The 27,630-nt window shown below is 45.5% G+C and overlaps 1 pseudogene; it reads left to right on the top strand.

Moving 5' to 3' along the window:
- Positions 1 to 7,435: 7,435 nt before the first annotated feature.
- Positions 7,436 to 12,545, top strand: LOC122935419 (annotated as a pseudogene).
- The last annotated feature ends 15,085 nt before the right edge of the window (positions 12,546 to 27,630 follow it).

The following is a 27,630-nucleotide window of genomic DNA, read 5'->3' as shown; positions in this document are numbered from 1 at the left end:
AAGATCCTAAATTTGAGAAATATGAGGAGAGCGTCAAATAAGGGACGTGTCCCAGGTCGTGGTGCTGCTAGTGGAGCTCCTGTTGCAGGGAGAGGACATGGTCGATCTGTGCCAGCTACACGCACAAGTGAAACCCCTTCCTCAGGTGCGAGTAGGCGACAGAACCTGCAACGGTATTTGGTAGGGCTTAATGCTGCTCTACGAATGGTGAGGCCAGAACAAGTACAGGCGATAGTAGATTGGGTTGCTGACAGTGCCTCCAGTTCCTTCACATTGTCTCCCACCCAGTCTCCTGCTGAAAGATCAGAGTTGGCACCTGCAGCCTATGTCCATCAGTCTTTCACCTCACCCCCTTGCAAATCAGCCAAGCAGTCTGAGCCCCAAGTCATGCAGCAGTCTCTTCTGCTTTTTGATGACTCTGTTAGCAGGCTTTCCCAGGGCTATCCCTGCCCCAGAAGTGGAAGAGATTGAGTGCACCGATGCCCAACCACTTATGTTTCAAGATGAGTACATGGGAGGACCATTCGCTTTCGAAAGTGTGCAGACTGACAATGAGGGCAGGGGTGAAGACTGGGTAGAAGATGATGTGGAGGACGATGAGGTCCTCAACCCCACATAGAATCAAGGTCATGCGATTGACCTGTGTAGTTCGGAGGAAGAGGCGGTGGATGCACAGAGCCACCGGCACAGCAGAAGAGGGAGCAGGGTGCAAAAGCGGAGTGGCCGTCCTCTAGACAGTACGCCTGTAACTGCCCACCGCAGAAAGGGACCAAGCACACTAAAGCCAGCTCCAAGGAGTTCCCTGGCGTGGCAGTTCTTCAGACAATGTGCTGACGACAAGACACGAGTGGTTTGCACGCTGTGCAATCAGAGCCTGAAGCAAGGCATAAACGTTCTCAACCTGAGCACAACCTACATGACCAGACTTTTAAGTGCAAAGCACGAGCTGCAGTTGAGTAGACACCTCAAAAACCAAGAAATGTCTCTGGCTCCTCCTGCTTCCTCTTCTGCTGCAGTCGCGGCCTCTTTATCCACCTCTGGAGTGACAGTGCCACCTGCCACCCCGCAAACAGAGGATCTGCCAGCAACACCAACACCTGGGTCACCAAGCATCTCCACAATTTCCCACGGAAGCGTTCAGCTCTCCATCTCCCAAACACTGGAGGGGAAGAGGAAGTACTCCACTACCTACCCGCGATCCCTAGCCCTGAATGCCAGCATTTCTAAATTACTGGCCTTTGAAATGCTGTCATTCCGTCTGGTGGAGACGGAGAGTTTTAAAGGCCTTATGGCTGTGGCTGTCTCACAGTACGTCATGCCCAGTCGCCACTACTTTTCCAGGCGAGTCATCCCTTCCCTGCACAACCAAGTGGGGGACAAAATCAGGGTTGCACTGCGCAATGCCATCTGTGGCAAGGTGCACCTCACTACGGATATGTGGACCGGTAAGCACGGTCAGGGACGTTATATCGCTATAACAGCACACTGGGTAAATGCAGTGGCGGCTGGGCCTGAGGCGGATAGCAGTTTGGTGCATGTCCTTCCACCACCGAGGATTGCAAGGCGCTTCAGTTTGCCTCCTGTTGCTTCCTCCTCCTACTCCGCTTCCTCATCCTCTACCGGCTCCTCATCCGGTCAGCGTAACACCTTCACCACCAACTGCAGCACAGCCAGGGGTAAACGACAGCAGGCAGTTTTAAAACTTATCTGTTTGGGGGACATACCCCACACCGCGCAGGAGCTGTGGACGGGCCTTGAACAACAGACCGATGAGTGGTTGCGCCAGTGAGCCTCAAGCCAGGCCTAGTGGTGTGCGATAATGGCCGAAATCTCGTAGCAGCTCTGGGATTAGCCAGTTTGACGCACATTCCTTGCCTGGCGCATATGCTGAATTTGGTGGTGCAGAGATTCCTTAAAAATTACCCCGATATGTCAGAGCTGCTGCGTAAAGTGTGGGCCGCCTATGCGCGCTTTCGACGTTCTCACCCTGCTGCTGCTCGCCTGTCAGCGCTGCAGCGTAACTTTGGCCTTCCCGCTCACCGCCTCATATGCGACGTGCCCACCAGGTGGAACTCCACCTTGCAGATGCTGGAGAGACTGTGCGAGCAGCAGCAGGCGATAGTGGAGTTTCAGCTGCAGCACGCACGGGTGAGTCGCTCGGCGGAACAGCACCACTTCACCACCAATGACTGGGCCTCCATGCGAGACCTGTGTTCCTTGTTGCGCTGTTTCGAGTACTCCATCAACATGGCCAGTGCCGATAATGCCGTTCTCAGCGTTACTATCCGACTTCTATGCCTCCTTGAAAAAACGCTGCTGGCGATGATGGAAGAGGATGTGGCACAGGAGGAGGAAGAGAGATCATTTCGTAGGGTTTCCGGCCAGTCATTACCAAGTGGCTCCAAGGGTGGGTTCCTGCACCCACAAACGCCAGGTACACAATTGTCCAGCCAGGGCACAGTTCTGGAGGATAATGAGGTGGAGGATGAGGAGATGGAGGAGGAGGAACCTTGTTCACAGCAGGGCGGCACCCAGACCAGCTCATGGCCATCACTGGTGCGTGGCTGGGGGTATACAGCAGACATAGACGATACACCTCCCACAGAGGACGGCTTTTCGTTGCCTCTGGGCAGCCTGGCACACATGAGCGATTATATGCTGCAGTGTCTCTGCCACGACCGCCATGTTGCCCACATTCTAACTTGTGCTGATTACTGGGTGGCCACGCTGCTGGATCCCCGTTATAAGGGCAACGTACCGTTCTTAATTCCGTCACTGGAGCGTGATCGTAAGATGCGCGAGTACAAGCGCACGCTGGTAGTGGCGCTGCTGGTGGCATTCCCACCTGACAGCGGGGGCACAGTGGAAGCACAAGGCGAAGGCAGAGGACGAGGAAGAGGTCACCAACGCAGCTGGGGGCACCGCCAGCACCTCAGAAGGCAGGGTTAGCATAGGCGAAAAGTGGAAAAGCTTTGTCAGCACACCACAACAACCAGCACCACCAGCTGATATGGAATGTCTTAGCAGGAGGCAGCATTTCACCAACATGGTGGAGCAGTATGTGTGCACACGCCTACACGTACTGAATGACGGGTCTTCCCCTTCAACTTCTGTGTCTCCAAATTGGGCACATGGCCTGTGCTTGCCATTTACGCCTTGGAGGTGCTGGCCTGCCCTGCAGCCAGTGTATTATCTGAACATGTGTTTAGCACAGCAGGGGGCGTCATCACAGACAAGCGCAGCCGCCTCTCCACAGCCAATGTGAACAAGCTCACGTTCATTAAAATGAACCAGGCAAGGATCCCTCAGGACTTGTCCGTACCTTGTGCAGAATAGACATGTATACCTGTATGCACTAACAGTCATTGTTATACTGCAGCGCAATTGCTCATGTTTGTATTTTGGATATTTCACACTCTTTTGGAGTGTACCTTAATTTTACAAAATTAAGACCAAAAACCTGTGTTGGCTATCTCGTCCTCCTCTACTGCCGCTTCCACCTACTGCGCTACGTCCACCGCCTCCTCAAACTCCTACTCCATATGGAACTCCACCTCATAAATCCATTTAATTTTTTTGTACATGTTTTCTTTTATATCATTTTACTACTTTGTAATTTACATTTTCTGGTGAAATTCACAAATTTTTGGGTGTATAGTACCACTGCTATACCTAGTAGACAGGTTAAACAAAAAAAAAATAGCAATTTACATTTTCGGGTAAAATTAACACATTTTTGGGTGTGATGTACCACTCCTATACCTAGTAGATGGCAAAAAAAATAATAATAATTATAACCACTGCTTTACCTAGTAGACAGTTGTTTTTTTTACATTTACATTTTTTGGTGAAATTCATCACTTTTTGGGTGTAATATACCCCTCCTCTACCTCGTTGACAGTTTAATAAATTTCAAGAATTTTTCTGTTACATTCTTGGGTTGACATTATACAATTTTAGATGTGAATAAACACCTGCTATGCATAGGTGACAGGGAATAAAATTTAATATATTATTCAGTAATTAATGCACGCCACATCCTTTCATTCAATGCTTAAACTTTGAAAAGTTGTCACACTTTTATGCTTTAATAATTTCTCCCATATTTCAACTCTATATTTTAAAATTTGAAAAAATGAATCCTCCCTTGGATGTGGTCTCTCTTTCTCACGCTCCCTCTCTGGCCTGGAACCCTGATTCCCCGCCACCCGTGATAACCATGGTAGGCGCATAAAAGAACATCGAAAGTTGATAGAGCAGATATCAAATTGGATCGTGAACATCACGGGGACGTGCGACATGGTGGGGCACTAAGTGTGCACACGCCTACACAAACTGACTGACAGGGGTCAGCCCCTGCATCTTCTGGGTCTCCAAATTGGGCACATGGCCTGAGATTGCTCTTTACCCCTTGGAGGTGCTGGCCTGCCCTGCAGCCAGTGTATTGTCTGAGCGTGTGTTTAGCATAACTGGAGGGGGTTATCACAGGGTATATTTCCCAAAGATTTGAGGTGTACCATAATTTTAAAAATAAAAATTAAAACCAAAAAGCAGTGTAGGCTACCTCCTCCACTGCCGCTTCCACCTACAGCGCCACATCCACCGCCTCCTCAACCTCCTACTCCATATGGACCTCGTCCTCCTAGATTAAGACTAAAGGGTTAACAAGGAGGAAAGGAGCGCCATATGGTTTTTGGAAGGCAGATTTTGTTGGACTGGTTTTTTGACACCATGTCCCATTTGAAGCCCCCCTGATGCACTCCATAAAAGTGATCCCATCTAAAAAACTAAACCCCTCAAGGTATTCAAAACTGATTTTACAAACGTTGTTAACCCTTTAGGTGTTCCACAAGCGTTATTGGCAAATGTAGATGACATTTCAGAATAAAAAAATTTTGTAACCTTGCATCACAAAAATGTAATATAGAGCAACTAAAAATCATTTGTACCCTAAAAAAGTTCCATAAAAACTTCCACCTTATCCGGTAGTTTCCAAAATGGGGTCACTTTCTTGGAGTTTATACTGTATGGGTGCATCAGGGGGGCTTCAAATGGGACATGGTGTAAATAAACCAGTCCCGCAAAATCTGCCTTCCAGAAACCATATGGTGTTCCTTTCTTTCTGCGCCCTGCCATGTGCCCCTACAGTAGTTTACGACCACATATGGGGCGTTTATAGAAACTACAGAATAAGGGCAATAAATATAGAGTTTTGTTTGGCTGTTTACCCTTTGTTTGTAACTGGAAAAAATGGATTAAAATGGAAAATTTGCCCAAAAATTGAAAATTCAGAAATTTCATCTCCATTTGCCAATAACTCTTGTGAAGCACCTAAAGGGTTAACAAAGTTTGTAAAATCTGTTTTGAATACCCTGAGGGGCGTAGTTTCTAAAATGGGGCCACATTTTTGGAGTTTCTACTCTAGGGGTGCATCAGGGTGGCTTCAAATGGGACATGGTGTCAAAAAACCAGTCCATTAAAATCTGCCTTCAAAAAACCGTATGGCATTTCTTTTCTTTCTGTGCCCTGCCGTATGGCCGTACAGCTGTTTTTAACCACATATGGGTTGTTTCTTTAAACTACAGAATCAGGGCAATAGATATTGAGTTTTGTTTGGCTGTTAACCTTTGCTTTGTTATAATAAAATGATTAAAATGAGAAATCTGCCAAAAAAAGTTAAATTCTGAAATTTAATCTCCATTTCCCATTAAGTCTTGTAGAACACCTAAAGGGTTAACAAAGTTTGTAAAATCCGTTTTGAATACCTTGAGGGGTGTAGTTTCTAAAATGGGGTCATTTTTGGGTGGTTTCTATTATGTAAGCCTCACAAAGTGACTTCATAACTGAACTGGTCCTTAAAAAGTGGGTTTTGGAAATTTTCAGAAAAATTTCAAGATTTGCTCCTTCTAACGTCCCCAAAAAATAAAATGGCATTCAAAAATGGTCCAAACATGAAGTAGACATATGGGGAATGTAAAGTAATTACAATTTTAGGAGGTATCACTATCTGTTTTAAAAAAAAAAAAAATTTGGAAAGTTGCAAATTTTTAAAAGATTTTGGTAAATTTGGTATTTTTTATAAATAAATACGACATTTTTTTACTCAATTTTACCATTGTCATTATGTAAAATATGTGACGAGAAAACAATCTCAGAATGGCCTGGATAAGTAATAGCGTTTTAAAGGGCACCGGTCACCAGGATTTTGGGTATAGAGCTGGGGACATGGGTTGCTAGATGGCCGCTAACACATCCGCAATATCCAGTCCCCATAGCTCTCTGTGCTTTTATTGTGTATAAAAACCGATTTGATACATATGCAAATTAACATAAAAGAGTCATATCTTACTTGTGTGAGCACAGAAGAGTCATATTTTCAAGCTCTGACTCATCTCAGGTTAATTTGCATAAGTATCAAATCGGTTTTTATACACAATAAAAGCCACACAGAGCTATGGGGACTGGATATTGCGGATGTGCTAGCGGCCATCTAGCAACCCATGTCCTCAGCTCTATACACAAAATCCAGGTGACAGGTTCCCTTTAAAGTTATCACCACATAAAGTGACACATGTCAGATTTGCAAAAATCAGTCTGGTCCTTAAGGTGAAAAATGGCCCGGTCATTAAGCGGTTAAAGAAGTTAGAGTGTACTTAAACTTTTACATAAAGTTTATTAACCCCCTATTGTAAGTGCTTTAAAATGACATTTTCTAAGACTTTTTTTTACTTTATGAGAAATGGATGCTGAACTCAGGTGCCTATAGCGCTTTATAATCCGTACTCTCATACACCGCTGATGTCACAGTGGTGTATGGGAGTAAGGATCTCACTGGGGCTGTAGTGAGCCATGTACTGCACACATCACTGCTCCTGAATGTCTGCTTTGGTAGAGCTGGGCATAGATGGGCTATGTCAGGTTGTAGCAGAGTGGGCGCAGGGCACCCGCCATATGTATGCGTGCACACCTGAGCGAGTGCTGGGCAGGAACTGGTATATGCACCTCTCCTCCTGTCTGTGGCCAGTATGCTAAAGCCTGACATAGCCCATCTACCCACATGTGAACTCTTTTTGCTGCTGATGCTTAGTGTGTACCAGCCCCCCCCCCCCAACCTCACAGTTCATGTGCACACTATCCTCTGTATGAGCATCAACAGCAAGTTGATAAGCCTTATAAGTTACATACAGAACACAGTGTGCCCCCTCCCTCCCTTCCCCAAATGAGCGCCAAATTGGGTGCATCACATACAGGTGATCGCAAACACAATACTTATGTCAGGGAACAAAGAGGAAGGAAAGAGGGTGCACTCTGACTCCACCCACAATCCCTGTCCCTGCCTACTTACACTACCCGCCCTAGGCGACGGGGCGTAACTGGGCGGCGGTCCCTTACTTACGTAAGTGCACAGAGGAAAGATACGGAAGGTCAACAAGCCATGGGTCAGAACCAGGAGAAGCGGGAGTACAAATGGAGCGGGCAAATGTAAAGTCAACAGTCAGAGCCGGGGTCAATCCAGGAGAGCAAATATGTACAAGGAATGAGACGAAGTCGAGGTCAAAGAACGAGCCGAGGTCACAAGGTCAGGAGGTCAATCAGAACAAGGAAGCACCAATGGACCAGTATCACAGGCAACCTGTAGCCAGCAGGTTCCCTATATATAGAGTGGGGAGTGAGGGTCATGTGACGTGGCCAGCGCCACATGATGACAGACAGACAAGTCGAGCACCGAGTGATCAGCTCGGCGCTCAAGGCAGACCTAGGAGCAGGGAGCCTCCCAGCTAGCACGAGGCCGAACACAGATCCTCGCTCCCGAAGCTAAGCAGCAGGTCTGCGGCTGATGGAATACCGAGTGCGCCTTCGGCGCCCCGTTACAATTTATTACACTTCATGGATTTTACTAAGGCCTCTTTCAGACGAACGCTTTTTTTTCTCTGTTTTTATAGTTCCGTATACGGAACCCTTGATTTCAAGGGGTCTGTGAAAAAAACTGAATGTACTTAGTATGCATTCCGTTGCCGTATGTCTGTCTTTCCATACAAAAATAGAACATGTCCTATATTTGGCCACAAATCACGTTCCGTGGCTTCATTGTAGTCAATGGGTCCGTATAATCCAGAAGACCATCCGTATGTGTTCCGTATTTTGCGGATCCGTATGCTATGGCCAGCCCACTTAGGCCATGGTTTGTGCAGGTGCTGAAACCTGCTCAAACCAGTCAAACTTGTCTGGAACGTGCAATGAGCAGTATACGGGTATACGCTGACACTAAATATGCAATGACCGGGTCAGGTGTAGATGATAGCCTATATATGTTTGTGACGCCAATTGCAGCATGCGCAGGGTACTATCACAGGGTCCTTCAAGGTGTTATAATGCACGTCCTAGTTTTGGAATGCCAAAGTGGTGTAATGTCTCTGTATGGTAGTGGTAGTTGTGTCAACGGTGTCTCCTATCTGGGTACGGCTGGACTCCTGGCTCACTTGCAAGAAATTTGAGTGTAGTGATAGTAGGAGTAATAGAGGAATTTTGCAGCAGAAATTGATGTCCAGACCTTTAGGTGAAGTTCAAACTTTTCTTTACTGAAGATAACTTGAATCCAAACAGAATACAGCTTTGGTCTTTGGTCCCAGCAGGTTTTGGCAATCATTGGCAGGGATAAATATATCTGCAATTTAAATCTGGAGCTTGCAGGATAAGACGTCTGCTTAGTAGCTCTTTAACTGTGGCAGGAATTAATCTTCTGCACTTCTCTTTATCTTCTGCTTTGTGAGGACTGACTAACTAAGGAGGAATATGGCTTCTCCTAGGTCTCTGGACTTACTCACAGATGGTTTCTCAGGGAATGCTTTTGTCCTGGAACTCTGGAGGGGGTCTGCTTGCTTGTCATCCAGCTGAGGCTGACGGTTCTCAGGCTGGGGTATGATCAATGTCTCAGCCGAGACAAGATCCTGGCTTTCTTCCTTATGCAGGGGGACTCCTTACACACACACACCCTACCCCTAGCAGGGGGTGGGCTACACTGACTCTAACGTCCTTCTCCACCCATCCTGATAGATGTGGGAACAGTTCACACCTCCACAGAGGGGAAGCTAAGCTGGAATGAACCATTCCAGCCTAGACATACTAAACTGTAACTAAATACCTGGCCAATGTTGCTGCCACCTGCTGGTCGACCTGGAACATTACAAGGAAAAACTTTATTTAAAGTATAACTGTCATATATATATTTTTTGGGAGTATTGCATTGTGGTGATTAATATCACCTTGGTGGCCCTATTTCAACTTTTTACTGTGTATTCAATTACTCCTTAATTCCACAGTTTTGTTCCCTGTACTGCCTACTTTTACCTGTGCTTAAAATAGGGTTGCTAGGCATGTTCCGTCCTCTGTTGAAGGACGGAGGACGCAGAAGCACGCAGCGTGCAGGGTCAGATTACTGACAGCCAGGGACTGTAAGTAAATGATTAAAGCCAGGTCCTCCCCAGCAGCTGATAACAGGGCCTGGGCTGTGTGCACTTCTCCCTGTCCCTGCGCTTGGCAGACGCTCCCTCACTCAGCAGAGCTGGAGAAGTAGAGTTGGAGCAGCGCAGACCAGGGAAGGGAGATCTGCCATCTGCTCAGTGTATAAATGAAAGCAACATGTGGTAAGAGGACCCCTTTGTGCTGCAGGAGATTAACCCTTTAGGGGGAGGGCTCTGGTTACTGACACTTTTGGGGGGGCTATTGTTACTGGCTAGTGAGGGCAGGCGGGATTAGCCTCAGGGTAAGGGCAGTGGCGGCCATCTTAACTGAATAGTGAAATTGCAGTTTTATGACTGGTTGCTAAAGGCTGAATCTTATTAAATATGGGGTAAGTCAGTCTAATAGTAACTGATTCTGGAATATCATGTTATTAGTAACTAGAGATGTCCCAAACTATTCGCCGGCGAATAGTTCCCGGCGAACATAGCTTGTTCGTGTTCACCGCGGCGGGCGAACATATGCCATGTTCGGTCCGCCCCCTATACGTCATCATTGAGAAAACTTTGACCCTGTACCTCACAGTCAGCAGACACATTCCAGCCAATCAGCAGCAGACCCCTCCCACCTCCTATCAAATAGCAGGGACAGCATCCATCTTAGATTCATTCTGAAGCTGCAGGGTCACAAATTTGACTAAGTTGCAATCGCAATGCGATTAATACTGGTTATATTAATCGCATTGCGAATTCAACTTAGAGCTGGGTTCCTAATGGTTGTATTGCTAGAATATAACGAAGATTGAGAATATAGTGCTATATTCGTTATATTGGTCAATTCTAGCAATACAACCATTAGGAACTCAGATCTATCAAATAGCAAGGACAGCATCCATCAGGGACAGCATCCATCTTAGATTCATTCTGAAGCTGCAGGGTCACAAATTTGACTAAGTTGCAATCGCAATGCGATTAATACTGGTTATATTAATCGCATTGCGAATTCAACTTAGAGCTGGGTTCCTAATGGTTGTATTGCTAGAATATAACGAAGATTGAGAATATAGTGCTATATTCGTTATATTCGTCAATTCTAGCAATACAACCATTAGGAACTCAGATCCAAGTTGTAATCTCAATGCGATTAATGCAGGTTATATTAATCGCTTTGCAAATTCAACTTACCACACTCTGCGTCAACTACGTAATTTTCCATGGGAGTTTTGCCATGGATCCCCCTCCGGCATGCCACAGTCCAGGTGTAAGTCCCCTTGAAACAACTTTTCCATCACTATTGTGGCCAGAAAGAGTCCCTGTGGGTTTTAAAATTCGCCTGCCTATTGAAGTCTATGGCGGTTCGCCTGTTCGCGAACATTTGTGGAAATTCGCGTTCGCGAACGGAAAATTTTATGTTTGCGACATCACTATTAGTAACTACATATATTAAAATTGAAATTAGGGTCTAAGTGTGACAGTTATCCTTTAACATAGTTTTAGATGCACAGATGTGAAGACATGAGCAAAATCATATCAGATGACAATGTAAAGGCTCTTAGGAGATAGTAGTGGGGTAGAGGCGTGTAGTAACACAACTCTGGGGTGTTACATTAGCACCACCATGGATGTAGAGAAGCTGTTAACTTTGATCCAAGAGCGTCCCCAGCTATGGGACACCCGTAAAGATACCTACCATGACAAATTTCTCAAGGAGCGTGGCTGGGAGGAGGTTACACAGCAGATGTTGGCCAGACACTGGGAGAGGGGCAATTAAGCCAAATGTAAAAATTAGGTAAGCCAACCCATGTGTATTTCCTGTAGAAAAGGTGTGTTATTCCATATAATAACTTTGATGCAGTGGTGTGTATGTATCCGAGTAGAAGGGAAGTGGGAATTTTTGTTGTAATGAAAGGCCACTATGATGACATCTGAATGTGCACTTTTTAAATGGTTAAATGTCACCTTCCCAAATGCATTGTATATGTTTTAACCCCATAGTGACCATGCATAGTTTATACATATACATATACCCTGTCACGTTTTCATAGTTACAACAACCCTGCCAGGCAGCAGTAGTGGCTATGTTTGGCGAGTATTAGAAAACATGGCTGCCTATATTTTGGCTCTGAGCACTTGAAGTATTTTAAATTTGTGTGATTTAATCCAGTACAATGCAAGTGTGGTCACTGCAGATGGATGTAGTGGTTGTATTAACCATTGTTTTACATGTGCATTTTAAAAGAATGCATTTATATATTTATATTTCAAGTATTGTTTCTAATATTTTTATGCAGTACAACGTGTGAAAACCCGATGGCAGTCCTGCAGAGATCAGTATAGGCGGGAACTGGTCCAGGCTGGTTGTTTGGCCCGGGCAGGAAAATTCAGCGGCTAGGGGGCAGAATAGCCACAGGGAGGAGATCCGGCGGATGGGGGAGCACAGAGAGTGGAGGTGCCGGCGTCCTGGAGGAGATGGAGGAGGAAGAGCCCGGAGAGCTCGGCCCAGACTCCGCTATTGAGGACCCGGAGCTGGAGGTGATCAAAGCCCGTGCCTGAGAAATGGAAGAGGAGGCTGTGAAGCTAAAAGAGCTGCAGAATAAGGTGGAGAAACAGATGAACATGAGCCCACCGCCTGGCAATGCTGGTCCAGTTATCATGTCCTTAGAAGAGAAGATCGAAGCTGACGCTCGATCGATTTACGTAGGGAAGGTCGATTATGGGGCAACAGCTGAGGGACTCGAAGCACACTTCCATGGTTGTGGCTCTGTGAACAGGGTGACCATTCTTTGTGACAAGTTCACTGGTCAACCTAAAGGGTTTGCCTACATTGAATTCTCTGATAAAGAATCAGTCTGAACATCCATGGCATTAGACGAGTCCTTGTTCAGAGGTCGAGAGATAAAAGTGGTTCCCAAAAGGACTAACAGACCTGGAATAAGTACAACGGACAGAGGCTATCCACGGGCAAGATTCAGGGCTGGAGCGTCGACCTATAGTTCTCGTTCCAGGTTCTACAGTGGCTACACAGCAAGGCCCAGAGGACGCATGTACAGGGGATGAGCTCGAGTGACGTCATGGTATTCTCCTTAGGGTACTTTCACACTAGCGTATTTCTTTTCCTGCATAGAGTTCCGTCAAAAGGGCTCAATGCCGGAAAAGAACTGATCCGTCATATCCCCATGAATTCTGAATGGAGAGTAATTCGTTCAGGATGCATCAGGATGTCTTCAGTTCAGTCATTTTGACTGATCAGGCGAAAAAGAAAACCGTAGCAAGCTACGGTTTTTTCTCCAGCGAAAAAAACTGAAGACTTGCCGGAATGACGGATCCGGTGTTTTTCTCCATAGGAATGTATTAGAGCCGGATCCGTCGAAAAGATTTCCGTCGTTTGCCTGATCGACGGATCCGGCTTTTCTTTCTGTGCCTGAGCAATCAAATAGGAGGAGCTGTGGGCGCAGTCTACTTCCTGTACTCTCTTCGATCCTGCCTGCGAGGGAGAAGGGTGGACGCCATTAGAGGTGAGTATAATGTGTTTTTTTTTGTCTGTTTATCAAGCGTAAAGAAATATAAGCAGCTCCTATGTATGTATACATCGGAGCTGTAGTACATGCTAGGAGTAGTAGTCTTGTTGAGTACTACTCCTAGCATCCACTATGTACTTGTATATACTTTTGCATAGGGACTGCAGGTGGTGTAAGTACATAGTGGATGATAGGGGTGGTGTTCCTGATGACTACCAACCCTAGCATCCACTATGTACTTGCACCACCTGCAGTGCCTATGTGTCTAAAAATAAAAAAAATAAAAGAATTGCCCTCACTTCAAGCACATTGATCCCAAAACAGGCCAGCCAGACCGGAAATTTATTTTGAAATATTTCCAAAATAATGTCCAGTAAGTATTATTTGTGTGGGTTTGTTGTATAATTAATAGTTCAAATCTAATTTTTGTTTTTTTGTTTTCCACAGGCACATCATCTTTAACTGAGGCTGGGAGCTCCCCTCCAAGACGACGTCGTCGACATGATACGGTATGCCAATTTTTTAAGCATTCCCCATTATAATATTATGACCGGATTGTAAAAATTGCATTTTTTTATTTCACTGTCATCAACTGTGGAGGAGAGGCTTCCCGGCCAAGAGACCACAGGAGAGGAGGAAGTCGGTGGTGGAGGACAGCAAGCGGTAATTTTTTTTTTATTAATTAATTTTTTAATCTTACAATTATAATTTGTGTGTTCGTAAATATTCCTTATTTTTACTTCTATTACAGTCAGCTCGTCCCGTTGACTCCAATAGAGGTCATCGAGCCACAGCCAGAGGAAGTCGGGGAGCACGCGGCGGTCGTGGTCGTGTGAGTATTTTCACAATGAGGGTTTTTATTTGAAATCTGTCAAACATGAGGTTATATTATTTTCTTCTTTTTTCTATTTTTAGGGTTCCAGAGGCTCCACCAGAACGGAATAAAGGAGGACGTCGCCGGTTTGCTTATCTGCAACGAACTCCTCATCCAGATGGTGGAGGACCGACCACCACTGTGGGACCACACCGACCGCCACCACGCAGACCATCATGCTACCCAGCTCTTCTGGCTCGAGATCTGTGAGGTGATAGTGCCAAATTGGGACCACCTCGATGAAAGTCAACGGGAGGAGTGCCGTAAGTATGCAGTATTAATTTGTATACTGCTTATGTCCAATTTTTAGTCAAAATTGGTTTTGTGTCTGGTTGAAGTTGGTCACTGCTGCCTATAGTGAACATCAATATTTTTTTTATTGTTGTTGTGGCAGGTTCAACCAAATAGTAAACCATTTTTGATGTCCGAAAAAAATTATTATTATGATAATTAATATTTAAAAAAAAAAAAAATTCTTGTGGACAGGGACGACAATCCTGGTGTGGAGGCTTCCAGTTCCGGCACGCACATGACTGGTCGAGTGTAGGGTGAGCTCCAGGCCGCGCTGCCCGAACACACAGGAGCCGCCGTAATCCTAGTGAAAATCGGTCCTCAGAGGACGCGCCTTCTGAGCCCTAAAGTGCTCTATGGAAAAGTTTCTGCAGAAAGGCGGCTCCCGGCAAGGGACATCGCCTCTCCCGCTCCAACAGGAAAAGCCGAGGCAGAGCAACAAGATGGCGGCAGCAGCGGGAAAGCCACAGCGGCAGACAAGGTCAGTCTCCCAGACCCTGCAGCCCTCCTCGGCACTTGAGGAGGCACAAAACAATGAGGGAGAGATGCAGTCGAGCCAGGGCCCAGACTTTGCAGCCTCATGCAAGGAAATGGCAGTTGCGGTGGCGAAATTGCTAGTGCCGGATATAAAGTCCACATTAGAGGCCACTGTATCCACAACACTATTGCAGATTCAGCAAGAGGTATCCCAGCACTCTGGCCAAATAGCAGAGCTGGAACAAAGAATCCTGCTAGTGGAGGAAGAGCTGGAAAAAACTCAGATACAAACTAAAGAAGTACTCCGCAGCAACCAAGCGAAAAACTAGACGATTTGGAGAACCGCTCCAGACGAAATAATTTACGGATTGTGGGACTCCCGAAATCGATCCCACCGAATAAATTACTACAGATATGCGCGACTGAAATTCCACAAGCCCTGGGCCTGCAAGGACCTTTACAGTTGAGAGGGCCCACAGATTAGGCCCAAGAAGACCTCCGGGCCAGGAACTGGGCACGGAGAGGCCCAAATACAGTGGGATGCGAAAGTTTGGGCAACCTTGTTAATCGTCATGATTTTCCTGTATAAATCGTTGGTTGTTACGATAAAAAATGTCAGTTAAATATATCCTATAGGAGACACACACAGTGATATTTGAGAAGTGAAATGAAGTTTATTGGATTTACAGAAAGTGTGCTATAATTGTTTAAACAAAATTAGGCAGGTGCATAAATTTTGGCACCGTTGTCATTTTATTGATTCTAAAACCTTTACAACTAATTATTGGAACTCAAATTGGCTTGGTAAGCTCAGTGACCCCTGACCTACATACACAGGTGAATCCAATTATGAGAAAGAGTATTTAAGGGGGTCACTTGTAAGTTTCCCTCTTTTAATTTTCTCTGAAGAGTAGCAACATGGGTGTCTCAAAACAACTCTCTGACCTGAAGACAAAGTTTGTTCACCATCATGGTTTAGGGGAAGGATACAGAAAGCTGTCTCAGAGATTTCCGCTGTCTGTTTCCACAGTTAGGAACATATTGAGGAAATGGAAGACCACAGGCTCAGTTCAAGTTAAGGCTTGAAGTGGCAGACCAAGAAAAATCTCAGATAGACAGAAGCGACGAATGGTGAGAAAAGTCAGAGTCAACCCACAGACCAGCACCAAAGACCTACAACATCATCTTGCTGCAGATGGAGTCACTGTACATCGTTCAACCATTCGGCGCACTTTACACAAGGAGATGCTGTATGCGAGAGTGATGCAGAGGAGCCTTTTCTCCGCCCACAGCACAAAAAGTGCCACTTGAGGTGGGCTAAAGCACATTTGGACAAGCCAGCTTCTTTTTGGAATAAGGTGCTGTGGACTGGTGAAACTAAAATTTAGTTATTTGGCCATAACAAGGGGCGTTATGCATGGAGGAAAAAGAACACAGCATTCCAAGAAAAACACCTGCTACCTACAATAAAATATGGTGGTGGTTCCATCATGCTGTGGGGCTGTGTGGCCAGTGCAGGGACTGGGAATCTTGTCAAAGTTGAGGGACGCATGGATTCCACTCAGTATCAGCGGATTCTGGTGACCAATGTCCAGGAATCAGTGACAAAGCTGAGCTGCGGCGGGGCTGGATCTTTCAACAAGACAACGACCCTAAACACTGCTCAAAATCCACTAAGGCATTTATGCAGAGGAACAAGTACAACGTTCTGATATGGCCATCTCAGTCCCCAGACCTGAATATAATTGAAAATCTGTGGTGTGACTTAAAGAGAGCTGTCCATGCTCGGAAGCCATCAAACCTGAATGAACTAAAGATGTTTTGTAAAGAGGAATGGTCCAAAATACCTTCAACCAGAATCCAGACTCTCATTGGAACCTACAGGAAGCGTTTAGAGGCTCTAATTTCTGCAAAAGGAGGATCTACTAAATATTGATTTCATTTATTTTTAGTGGTGCCCAAATTTAGGCACCTGCCTAATTTTGTTTAAACAATTATAGCACACTTTCTGTAAATCCAATAAACTTCATTTCACTTCTCAAATATCACTGTGTGTGTCTCCTATATGATATATTTAACTGACATTTTTTATCGTAACAACCAATGATTTACACAGGAAAATCATGACGATTAACAAGGTTGCCCAAACTTTCGCATCCCACTGTACACCATTGTAAAATATCTAAATTATGCGGCAAAGGAGTCAATACTTACACGATATCGCCGTAATCCGCAGAGCCTCATGGTACGGGGTAACAAGTTACTTCTCTTCAGCGACTACTCGGCGGAAGTGGCGAGACGTAGGAGAGCCTTCTCAGATGTATGTTCAGCCTTGGTGAGGAAAAAATTTAAATTCGCTCTTCAATACCCAGCGACGCTGAGGGTGTTCCAAGCAGACGGCTCTGTATCCACTTTCCTAACACCAAAGGAAGCCCGTGATAGCTTGGATGTGGAAATGGATCTGCCGGACCTTCACAGCGACTCGCCCCCGAGAAGTGGTTTCTCTGGTAGAGGAGGAAAAGGGAGCCGACATCAAAGATCAAGATCCCCCAGAGAATCGACTGAGAACGGAAGTCATCAGGCAGTGTTTTCTTCAAGTCAAGAGTCCGCATGGGGATGACGATGATCCAGAGAGACTCATGTGAGATCTATGTTTTATGTTCTTTTTTATAGTTTTTAGGGTCTTTCTGATACCTCCTGGAGACTGCCTATAGACTTAACAGATGATGTGAATTCCAGGACACTTGAGATAAAGTTTGTAACGTTTCCTGTTTGCTTAGAAAAGGGCTAGCAGTGGGGAAGCTAGTAATTATAGAGATAGGACGGTAGAGCAATGGATAGCTACAACGGCTATATGTTACCATATGTGAAAAAAGTGAAGCCAAATTGTTGGATGATAACGTTATTTTGTGGGAAAGTTTTTGGGGTAGAGAAGGTTGGGGGGGAGGGCGAGGGATAAAGTGATTCTGACATGTAGAGGAACAAATAGCCTTAAACCTAGATCTGATGTAAGAATGATACGGGACGTACTGGGGGGTCCGAGTGGAGTCCATCCAGGTGTGCCTCTTGAGATTAACCCTGTGTTCTTTATATTATGCACCTGGTGACCTGGAATGTGAAAGGTCTGCGATCGCAAACTAAACGTATTGCCATTTTGAGGCATCTTAAAAAATTGGGCGCAGATGTGGCCTTGTTGCAGGAGACACACCTGGGGGAGTAGGACTTTTGGAGACTCCATAAATTGTGGGTGGGCCAGGTAGTGGGTTCCCCTTCATTGGGGAGGAAAGCAGGGGTTATTATTCTACTCCATAAATGGTTACAATATACGGTAAAGGTTGTCGAGTCATTAGAGGAGGGTAGAATCTTGAAATTGATTCTGGAGTCTTCAACTGGTTTGATCACCATATATAACATATATGCGCCAAACTATTCCCAACAATCTTTCTATAGAGTTCTGGAAATAAATATTCTGCAAGAAGGGGTGGGACATCTGATAGTCGCAGGTGTCTTCAATAGAGTACATGATGGTGAGGAAGACAGGCGTCGTAGTAACCAGCAAGTGAGATCCAAGCTAGGTGAGACAGGTACTCTCTCCCCATTGTTACAGGCCACAGGACTGGTCGATGTATGGAGACACCAACACCCTATGGAGAGAGAGTACACACACTTTTCCCACTCACAGATGTCATGGTCGCGGTTGGACCATTTTTTGTTATCCCCACACTTGCTGAGTAGACCGAAATTTACCAAGATCTCGGACATGGTCCTGTCGGATCATTCTCCGGTGGTGCTGCAGTTACTGGAGGATGTTCCACATGGGTCGGATTTCATCTGGAGATTCCCCCATCATCTTCTAGTAGATTAAGATTTTATAGACAGACTCAGAGGTTGGTGGTGGGAATTCTCCCAGGACAATAAAGAACATATCTCTAATCATGCCTTATTTTGGGATACGGCGAAGGTGGTACTACGGGGTCAGGTAATGGCATATACGGCTGGGATAAAGAGAGAGGCTAGGAAAAAATTTGATGAGGCCACTAAAAAACTTAGATCTATATATACTACTTTCCTAAGTCATCCGACAGAATCCAATAAATTACTGTGGGTAACGGCCAAACACGCGTATGACTATGAACTAGATTAGACATCAAAGTGGTTTGGAGATAGTAAAAAAGCTAACCTGTTTCCACATGGAAACAAGGCGGGGAGGTTGCTTTCTAATCTCACTAAACCTAATGCTGTACGACCACCTACTCACCCCTTAAAGGATGAGGGGGGCGACCTCTTTACCAAACCAGAAGACATAGTTAAAATAATGGGGAGGTACTATCAATCTCTATATACCCGAGATCCCTTTGCGAGGGACAGAGCAGAAGAACTTTCGAGTAAAATATCCTTATCACGGATATCGAATGAAGCCCAAGCGGTCCTGAAGTCAGAAATAACTGAGGAAGAGCTGAAAAGGACAATTAAATCCCTTGCAAATGGTAAGGCCCCAGGACCTGACGGCTTTCCCGCCGAGTTTTACAAAGTTTTGGCTGGAGAGGTATCCCCCGTTCTGACCCCATAATATAATGCTATTCTGAAAGGTAGGGAATTACCGTCATCAGGACATCTGGCGTACATAACGTTAATCCCTAAACCTGATAGAGACTGGACTCAACCAGGTTCATATAGACCCATATCACTTATAAACCAAGATGTCAAACTTATCTCGAAAATAATAGCTAACAGGCTAGCCTCTATATTACCAGACATAATAGGAGATGACCAAGTAGGTTTTATGAAGGGGAGGTCAGGGATAACAAATATACATAAAGTCCTCACGGTGCAAGATGGACTAAGAGGGGAGCAACGAAGAGGCAGTCCGACTTTGTTGGCGTTAGACGCCGAAAAAGCCTTTGACAATGTTAGTTGGGAATGGCTTGAATTGGTTTTGGATGCAATAGGTTTAGCGGGGGAATTTTGCAATTGTTTGAAGGCTCTTTATTCTAAACCCCAAGTGAAAATATATATACCCGGCTTCTTGTCTGATACAATTGCACTGGAGAAGGGCACACGACAAGGGTGTCTGTTATCTCCTTTGCTATTCAATAATAAATTAAACTATCTTCCCTTTTTCCAGAGAATACTACATGACCTAGCTAAGTGGAGAGATCTGCCACTTTCATTAAGTGGTAGGGCACACCTGATTAAGATGGCGTGTTTCTCTAGACTTTTGTATCCCCTCCAAACAATCCCCTTACTTCTACGGCACGAAGATATCCGGAAGATTCACTCGGCATTCACAGCTTTCCTGTGGAACAATAAAAGGCCGTGTATATCTTATGAGAAAGTAACGCTGTTAAAATGGAAAGGGGGCCTTCAGTTGCCTAATGTCCGCCATTATAACTTGGCGGCATTGTTTCGCCATGTGAAAGATTGGATATGGGGAACCTCTTTTTTCTCGGCCACAACCCTGGAACGGGAACTGGTACACCCGTGGCAACTGGGGGGCGCTATTGCATACTAAACTTAGAGATATTAAACAAAATGTGGTGCTGCGAGATACTATCATGTCTTGGAAAGCCATCAGAAAGATATACAGATTGCCGATTTATGTGTCACCCCAGTTGCCACTGTGGTCTTTGCCTTCCTTTTCTCAGGGAAGAGAACAAGATGTTCCAGGTATGGAGGGGGAAAGGTATTAATAAACTACATCATTTACTAGATGGTCCTGGCCAGGCCCTCCTACCATGGGAAGAGCTTAGGGACAAATATCAACTTACGGAAGCACGCTTCCTCCCCTACCAGCAGGTGATTGTAAGGGACAGTCAGAGAGGATGGGTGAAGCGGAGAGGCTGGTGTGGTTTGAAGCTCTTTTGAGCACAGGGACTTCGCCGAGCTCTCTTTCTGATCTCTATCGCAGGATCCATGGCACTCAAACGTTAGGGCTAGTAAATAAATCATGGGAAAGGGAACTAGAAGATCAGGATGCACCCAGGAAAATGAGGGAGGGTCTTGAATTTGTTAGGAAGTCGCTTTCCAATGAACAATGGAGAGAGACACAATTGCGCATAATGCACAAAGCAACATATGCCTTTGATTTGAAATACAAAGAAGCCCCAGCCCACTATCAGGGACGCTGCCCTAAATGTTTACTACCTCAGGCAAATCTTCTTCATGGCCTACTGACCTGCCCAGACTTACAAGCACTATGGTCACGAACTGTTCAGTACATACAGAAAATATGGGGGGTAGAAGTGAAACTCGACCCGATGCAGTGTATTTTCCAATACATCCCGAGTGATCCATCGGACTCACAGGGCCGGGCGGTAACAGAAAGTAGGATACATGTGCTGCTCATGTCTGTTAAAAAGTCTATTCTGAGAAAACGGCTCCAACTGTTGGTACCAGAATGGGAAGAAGTCATGGGAACAATGAAGTACGTATTGTACATGGAGAGGCTGGAGATTGAAAAACATAAAGAAAAGACCATAGGCAGGTTTATAAAAAAATGGGAAAAATGTATTTCAGACGTTTTTTCAGACAATGAAATACAGGAGTTAATGAAGCCGTTCAGACAGACAAAGTGGTACTTAATGTCTCAGCTGAAAGGAACCTTGGGAAGGTTGGAAATTTGATATCTACATTTGCGAGGTATAGACAAGGAGATCATCCCATAAGATCTAGGGGCATAATAGTGTATCGTATGTTGGTCTTACACAGTCAGAGTCACTATTGGTTTAAGGGGAGTTGGATCTTGGGGGTGTTATATAGAGGGGAGGGAATTGTTTTGAGGACAAAAAAGATAAATAAAAAAGGCTCAAGATATCATCTTATTCAATTTGTGAACCAGGATGTGACATCTTTTTTCTTGTATAATGCTGTCATTTATATCACTGGAGTCAATGATGTATTCATTGTATTATGCATCTTGATCGATAATAAAAAGATGTTTAAAAAAAAATAATAAAATCCTGGTGCGGTGGCGGTCAATGAGGGACCGCTATAAGAAGAACTTTAACGAGGAGGTGAAGCGCCCGAGTGGATCTAGAGGAAGCCAAAAGCGGCCGTACTGTTATGCGGCCGCATTAGGGTTCCTTAGAAGAACCCTACAGCTGCGAAGGTAAGCTCAACAGCCTCTAGATTGACGGTCTTCTGAAGTCGTAGGCGTTTTCGATTTTCACTAGGAGCTTTCTGTTGAAGTGGGGCTATCACCTGGACAGTAAAAGTTTGCGTTTATGGTGCGCGCCACACTACTATGATTGGCTCTTTCCACTGGCAGTCAAAACCACTGAGTAGATTACTCGAAAGGAGGGTTTTCCGAGTTCTTTGACACCGGATGGCGAAAAGTAAAAGTCTGCACAAAATATTGGTACTTTTCACGAAGGACACAACTTACGTTTAATGGTAAATAAGCCATCAAAAATGGGCCAAAAATTAACAAAAATTATGTGGTACCACATTCGCAAATCTGACAGTCACGTACAATTTTTTCCGTCACTCTGAAACCATCGATTACAGCCCTCATTTGGTCTTTTGATGCCAATGGTAACCCTTCCAGCCTACGCTAAAGTTTCTATTATGGGTCTGATTTACACTCGAGGTTGGGCTATTCTGCTCCTTTCTTGGTTTGCATGGTTAGTATATACCAGTCCACAAGGTGGCAGCACTAAACTGCTATATATAGTTATCTACATAGAATAATGGGTGAAAACAATGGCCAGTGGCTATCCCAGTTGAGTGCAGGGGGTGGCAGCACTGAACTGTGACATATCAATTGCTATACAGAGTAACAGTGTTGATATCTGTGTGTTCATGAGCTAAAAAATACACATTGATATCTATGTGTTGGTGTGCTGGCTGATTGGTATGTCATTTGCCATCTATGTGAGCATCTTGTGTTCGAATCCTCAGAGGTGACAATATTTTATTTTTATTTCTTCCACATCTTAACCATTACTAAATCCTTTTCATATTCAGAATTATATTTTTAGCAAAGTTGATCGATGTTCCCAGTGACTGTTTGTCTCTCAGAACAGATAGATTTCAGCTCACACTTTGCTTCGTCGGTGAAAACACACCCTTCTAACCCATAGAATAATATTTTTTTTCTGAGGGGTCAGATATCCAAATGAGGTTCTACTAAATATTAACCACCTCCCGACCGCTGTACGCACCGATGCGTCCGGGAGGTGGTTGATTTGTTCCTCCTGGACGCATCGACGCGTCTTCTCGCGAGACGCGAGATTACGTCACAGCCGGCCCGCGCATGCGCATCGCGGGCCGGCATTTCACTGCAGAGTATTTCGTCAGCAGCCTGCCGGCCACGATCATTGGCTGGCAGGCTGCTGATTTTTAAAAAATCCAATCAGCAGCCATTTAACCCCACATATTAGTAAATATGATGGGGTTATATGGCTGCTGTGCTCCTCTGCTCCTTCTTTTGGTCGGTTGGTTCCAGCAGAGGAGCAGAGGAGCACATCATCACTGTGAGTACCCACTACACCACACTTAGCCCCCAGATCACCCCAATTAACCCTTTGATCACCCCTTTGATCGCCCCTGTCAATCACTAGTGAAAGGAAAAAAGTGATCAGTGCAAACTGTCACTTTTTTTTTTCACTGGTATTGACCGTTAGGTTTCAGTATAGTTTAGGCCCCTTGGTTAGGTAGTTTAGGGATCGGTTAGCGCCCAGCCCACCGCACCGCAGTCCGTTATTCGCTGATTAGCGTATCGCTAATCAGCATTTGTACTTTTATAGTATCTGGAAGTGATCAAAACTGATCACGGTCAGATCTATAATAGTACTAGTGTCACTTTAGTTCGCCCTCCACCCAAAACGCAGTGTTTGCCCGATCAGGCCTGATCGGTCGCCCACACGTGCGTACACCCACGCCCGCCCACGCCCGCTGCACATTCACTTTACACGCACTGCGGCGATAAAAAAATCAGTTTTGATATTTTTTATCAACCGCAGCAGCCTCCGGTACTTCGCTAGCCTCCCATTTGTAAGACAGGCTTGCTTTTTTTTTCTTGGGTAGTCTCAGGGAATACCCCGAAATTTAGTTGCCCACATGTCTAACAGAGGGTATTCTTCTGAAGAGGCCTACAGGCTTCTGACCCAGTCGGATGAGGAGTGGGAACCCTCATCTGATGAATCCAGCGGGTCAGAATACGAACCTGTAGAAAGCAGTGGCTCTCTGACCCAAAGTTCGGACGAGGAGGCTGAGGTCCCTGATAGCACCAGGCGTACCCGGCCCCGTGTCGCTAGACCGCAGGTTGCGCAGGATCCGCTTCAAGAGCAGCAGAGTGGGGCTGGTGCTGTCGGATTACGTGGTGAGGCATACACCAGCAGCCCAGCCCTTCCTGGACCTAGTACCAGCACTGCCGTACAACCTGAAGTAGCGAGCACCAGAAGGGCAGTTGAAGCTGGTACGGTGGCACGTGCAGTAGTGACCCCGTCGCAGCCACCGCAAAGACGTGCCCGTAGAGCCCCTAGAATCCCAGAGGTGCTGGCAAACCCTGATTGGCAGTCCCCAACTTCAGCCGCACCCGTAGTTTTCCCTTTCACCGCCCAGTCTGGAGTTCGGGTTGAGACGGCTCAGATCGATTCGGCCCTGGGATTTTTTGAGCTGTTCTTGACTGCGGAGCTTTTAGACTTAGTCGTGGCAGAGACAAACAGGTATGCCACACAATTTATCACCGCTAACCCGGGAAGCTTTTATGCCCAGCCTTTCCGGTGGAAACCAGTCCAAGTTTCCGAATTTAAAACTTCTGGGCCTCCTCCTCAACATGGGCCTGACAAAAAAGCATGAATTGCGGTCATATTGGTCCACGAACCTGATTCATCACATGCCCATGTTCTCTGCTGCTATGTCCAGGACACGATTTGAGGTCATCCTGCGTTTTCTGCACTTTAGTGACAACACCGCCTCCCGTCCCAGGGGCCACCCTGCTTTTGACCGGCTCCACAAAATTCGGCCCCTCATAGACCATTTCAACCTGAAATTTGCAGATTTGTATACCCCTGAGCAAAACATCTGCATAGACGAGTCCCTGATACATTTTACCGGGCGCCTTGGCTTCAAACAATACATCCCAAGCAAGCGCGCCCGGTATGGGGTCAAATTGTATAAGCTCTGTGAAAGGGCCACAGGCTATACCCACAAATTTCGGGTCTATGAGGGAAAAGATCAGACCCTGGAGCCGGTCGGTTGCCCTGACTACCTGGGGAGCAGTGGGAAGACAGTTTGGGACTTGGTGTCACCCTTATTCGGCAAGGGGTACCATCTTTATGTGGACAATTTCTACACAAGTGTGGCCCTCTTTAGGCATTTGTTTCTAGAACGGATTGGCGCCTGTGGTACCGCGCGAACTAGTCGCGCGGGCTTCCCCCAACGGCTCGTTAGCACCCGTCTTGCAAGGGGGCAGAGGGCCGCACTGTGTAACAAAGAACTGCTCGCGGTGAAATGGAGAGACAAGCGTGACGTTTACATGCTCTCCTCCATTCACGCAGACACGACAATACAAATTGAGCGAGCAACCCGTGTCATTGAAAAGCCCCTCTCAGTCCACGACTATAACCTCCACATGGGAGGGGTCGACTTCAATGACCAGATGTTGGCTCCGTATTTAGTTTCCCGACGCACCAGACGCTGGTATAAGAAGGTGTCTGTATATTTAATTCAATTGGCTCTGTACAATAGTTTTGTTCTCTACAGTAAGGCTGGGAGAACTGGATCCTTCCTCAAATTTCAGGAAGAGATCATCGCGAACCTCCTGTATCCAGGAGGTTCCGTGGCCCCATCCACCAGTGTAGTTAGCCGTCTACACGAGCGGCACTTCCCCAGTGTCGTTGCTGGTACCTCAAACCGACCGCCACCCCGAAAAAAATGTCGTGTCTGTAGCAGGAGTGGAATAAGGCGTGACACCCGCTATTTCTGTCCTGACTGTCCCGACCACCCTGCCCTATGCTTTGGAGAGTGTTTCCGGAAGTACCACTCACAGGTACACTATTAGCATAGGGATCATCTCACCAGGATAGGCACACAGGGCTATTAGGGCCCATTCACTCACAGCTGCTGCAAACGTCTCCTTTCACATGGGACAAAGTGCATAACGCACTTCGCCACATCTTTGGGCGATTTGCGCTTTGCACATTGACCCATGGGGAAGGAGAGGTTTGTTCTATAAAGGTAAAAAAACAAAAAACAAAAAAAAAAAAAAAAAACAGGTAAGCAAACAGGTTAATGTTTAGTTCCAAAAGTTAAAGTTACATGTTCTGTTCCAAAGTTAATAAAAATTATTGCGTTGTGGCCTGGTTTTTTTTTTAGTTTTTGTTTTTTTACCTTCCAGATGGACCAACCGATCTACTAGCTGCAGCACCGATGTGCATTCTGACAGAAGCATTGCGCTGCTGTCAGATTACACGCAAGTCGGTGTATGCGGCGCTGCAAGATGGGATTTTCTCCTCTGCAGTGACAGATATGTTTGCCGAGGCATACGAGCTGAGGAGGAGGCGGCGTTCCTATGCTTTGGCAAGCACTTTGTATATATATATACATAAAAAAAAAATCCCGGCAATGATTTATTCATCCACATCGATTGATGCGAATGGAGAAATCTGGTTTGCCAGGGCATACGAGCTAAGTGGGTATGGATGTAGGGCGGAGCTCCTATGTCCTGGCAGACGCCTTTCCCCTCCATTTTTTTTTTTGGGCAGAGATTTTTTCATCCACATTGATCGATGCGAATGAAGAAATCTGTGCCGTTCATTTTTTTTCTTTCAGCCCAGAGGCTGAACGGAAAAAAAAATCTCATTACTTGTATGCTCAATATAAGGAGAATAGCAGAAACTCCTAATGCTGGCCATACATGTAATGATTGCGGAGACCCTCAAATGCCAGGGCAGTACAAACACCCCACAACTGACCCCATTTTGGAAAGAAGACACCCCAAGGTATTTGCTGAGGGGCATATTGAGTCCATGAAAGATTGAAATTTTTGTCCTAAGTTAGCGGAAAGTGAGACTTTGTGAGAAAAAAACAAAAAAAAAATCAATTTCTGCTAACTTATGCGAAAAAAAATAAAATTTCTATGAACTTGCCAGGCCCCTCATTGGATACCTTGGGGTGTCTTCTTTCCAAAGTGGGGTCACATGTGGGGTATTTATACTGCCCTGGCTTTTTAGGGGCCCTAAAGCGTGAGAAGAAGTCTGGGATCCAAATGTCTAAAAATGCCCTCCTAAAAGGAATTTGGGCACCTTTGCGCATCTAGGCTGCAAAAAAGTGTGACACATCTGGTATCGCCGTACTCAGGAGAAGTTGGGGAATGTGTTTTGGGGTGTCATTTTACATATACCCATGCTGGGTGAGATAAATATCTTGGTCAAATGCCAACTTTGTATAAAAAAATGGGAAAAGTTGTCTTTTGCCAAGATATTTCTCTCACCCAGCATGGGTATATGTAAAATGGCACCCCAAAACACATTCCCCAACTTCTCCTGAGTACGGCGATACCAGATGTGTGACACTTTTTTGATGCCAAGGTGGGCAAAGGGGCACATATTCCAAAGTGCACCTTTCGGATTTCACCGGCCATTTTTTACACATTTTGATTGCAAAGTACTTCTCACACATTTGGGCCCCTAAATTGCCAGGGCAGTATAACTACCCCACAAGTGACCCCATTTTGGAAAGAAGACACCCCAAGGTATTCTGTGAGGGGCATGGCGAGTTCCTAGAATTTATTTTTTTTTGTCGCAAGTTAGTGGAATATGAGACTTTGTAAGAAAAAAAAAAAAAAAAAAAAAATCATCATTTTCCGCTATATTGTGAAAAAAAAATAATAATTCTAGGAACTCTCAGTGCCCCTCACGGAATACCTTAGGGTGTCTTCTTTCCAAAATGGGGTCACTTGTGGCGTAGTTATACTGCCCTGGCAATTTAGGGGCCCAAATGTGTGAGAAGTACCTTGCAATCAAAATGTGTAAAAAATGGCCTGCAAAATCCGAAAGGTGCACTTTGG

This window comes from Bufo gargarizans, chromosome 4 (assembly GCF_014858855.1).
Source record: "Bufo gargarizans isolate SCDJY-AF-19 chromosome 4, ASM1485885v1, whole genome shotgun sequence".
In the NCBI taxonomy this organism is placed as follows: Eukaryota; Metazoa; Chordata; class Amphibia; order Anura; family Bufonidae; genus Bufo; species Bufo gargarizans.
The sequence above is the reverse complement of the archived record's forward strand: the minus strand, read 5'-3'. Positions and strand labels throughout refer to the sequence as shown.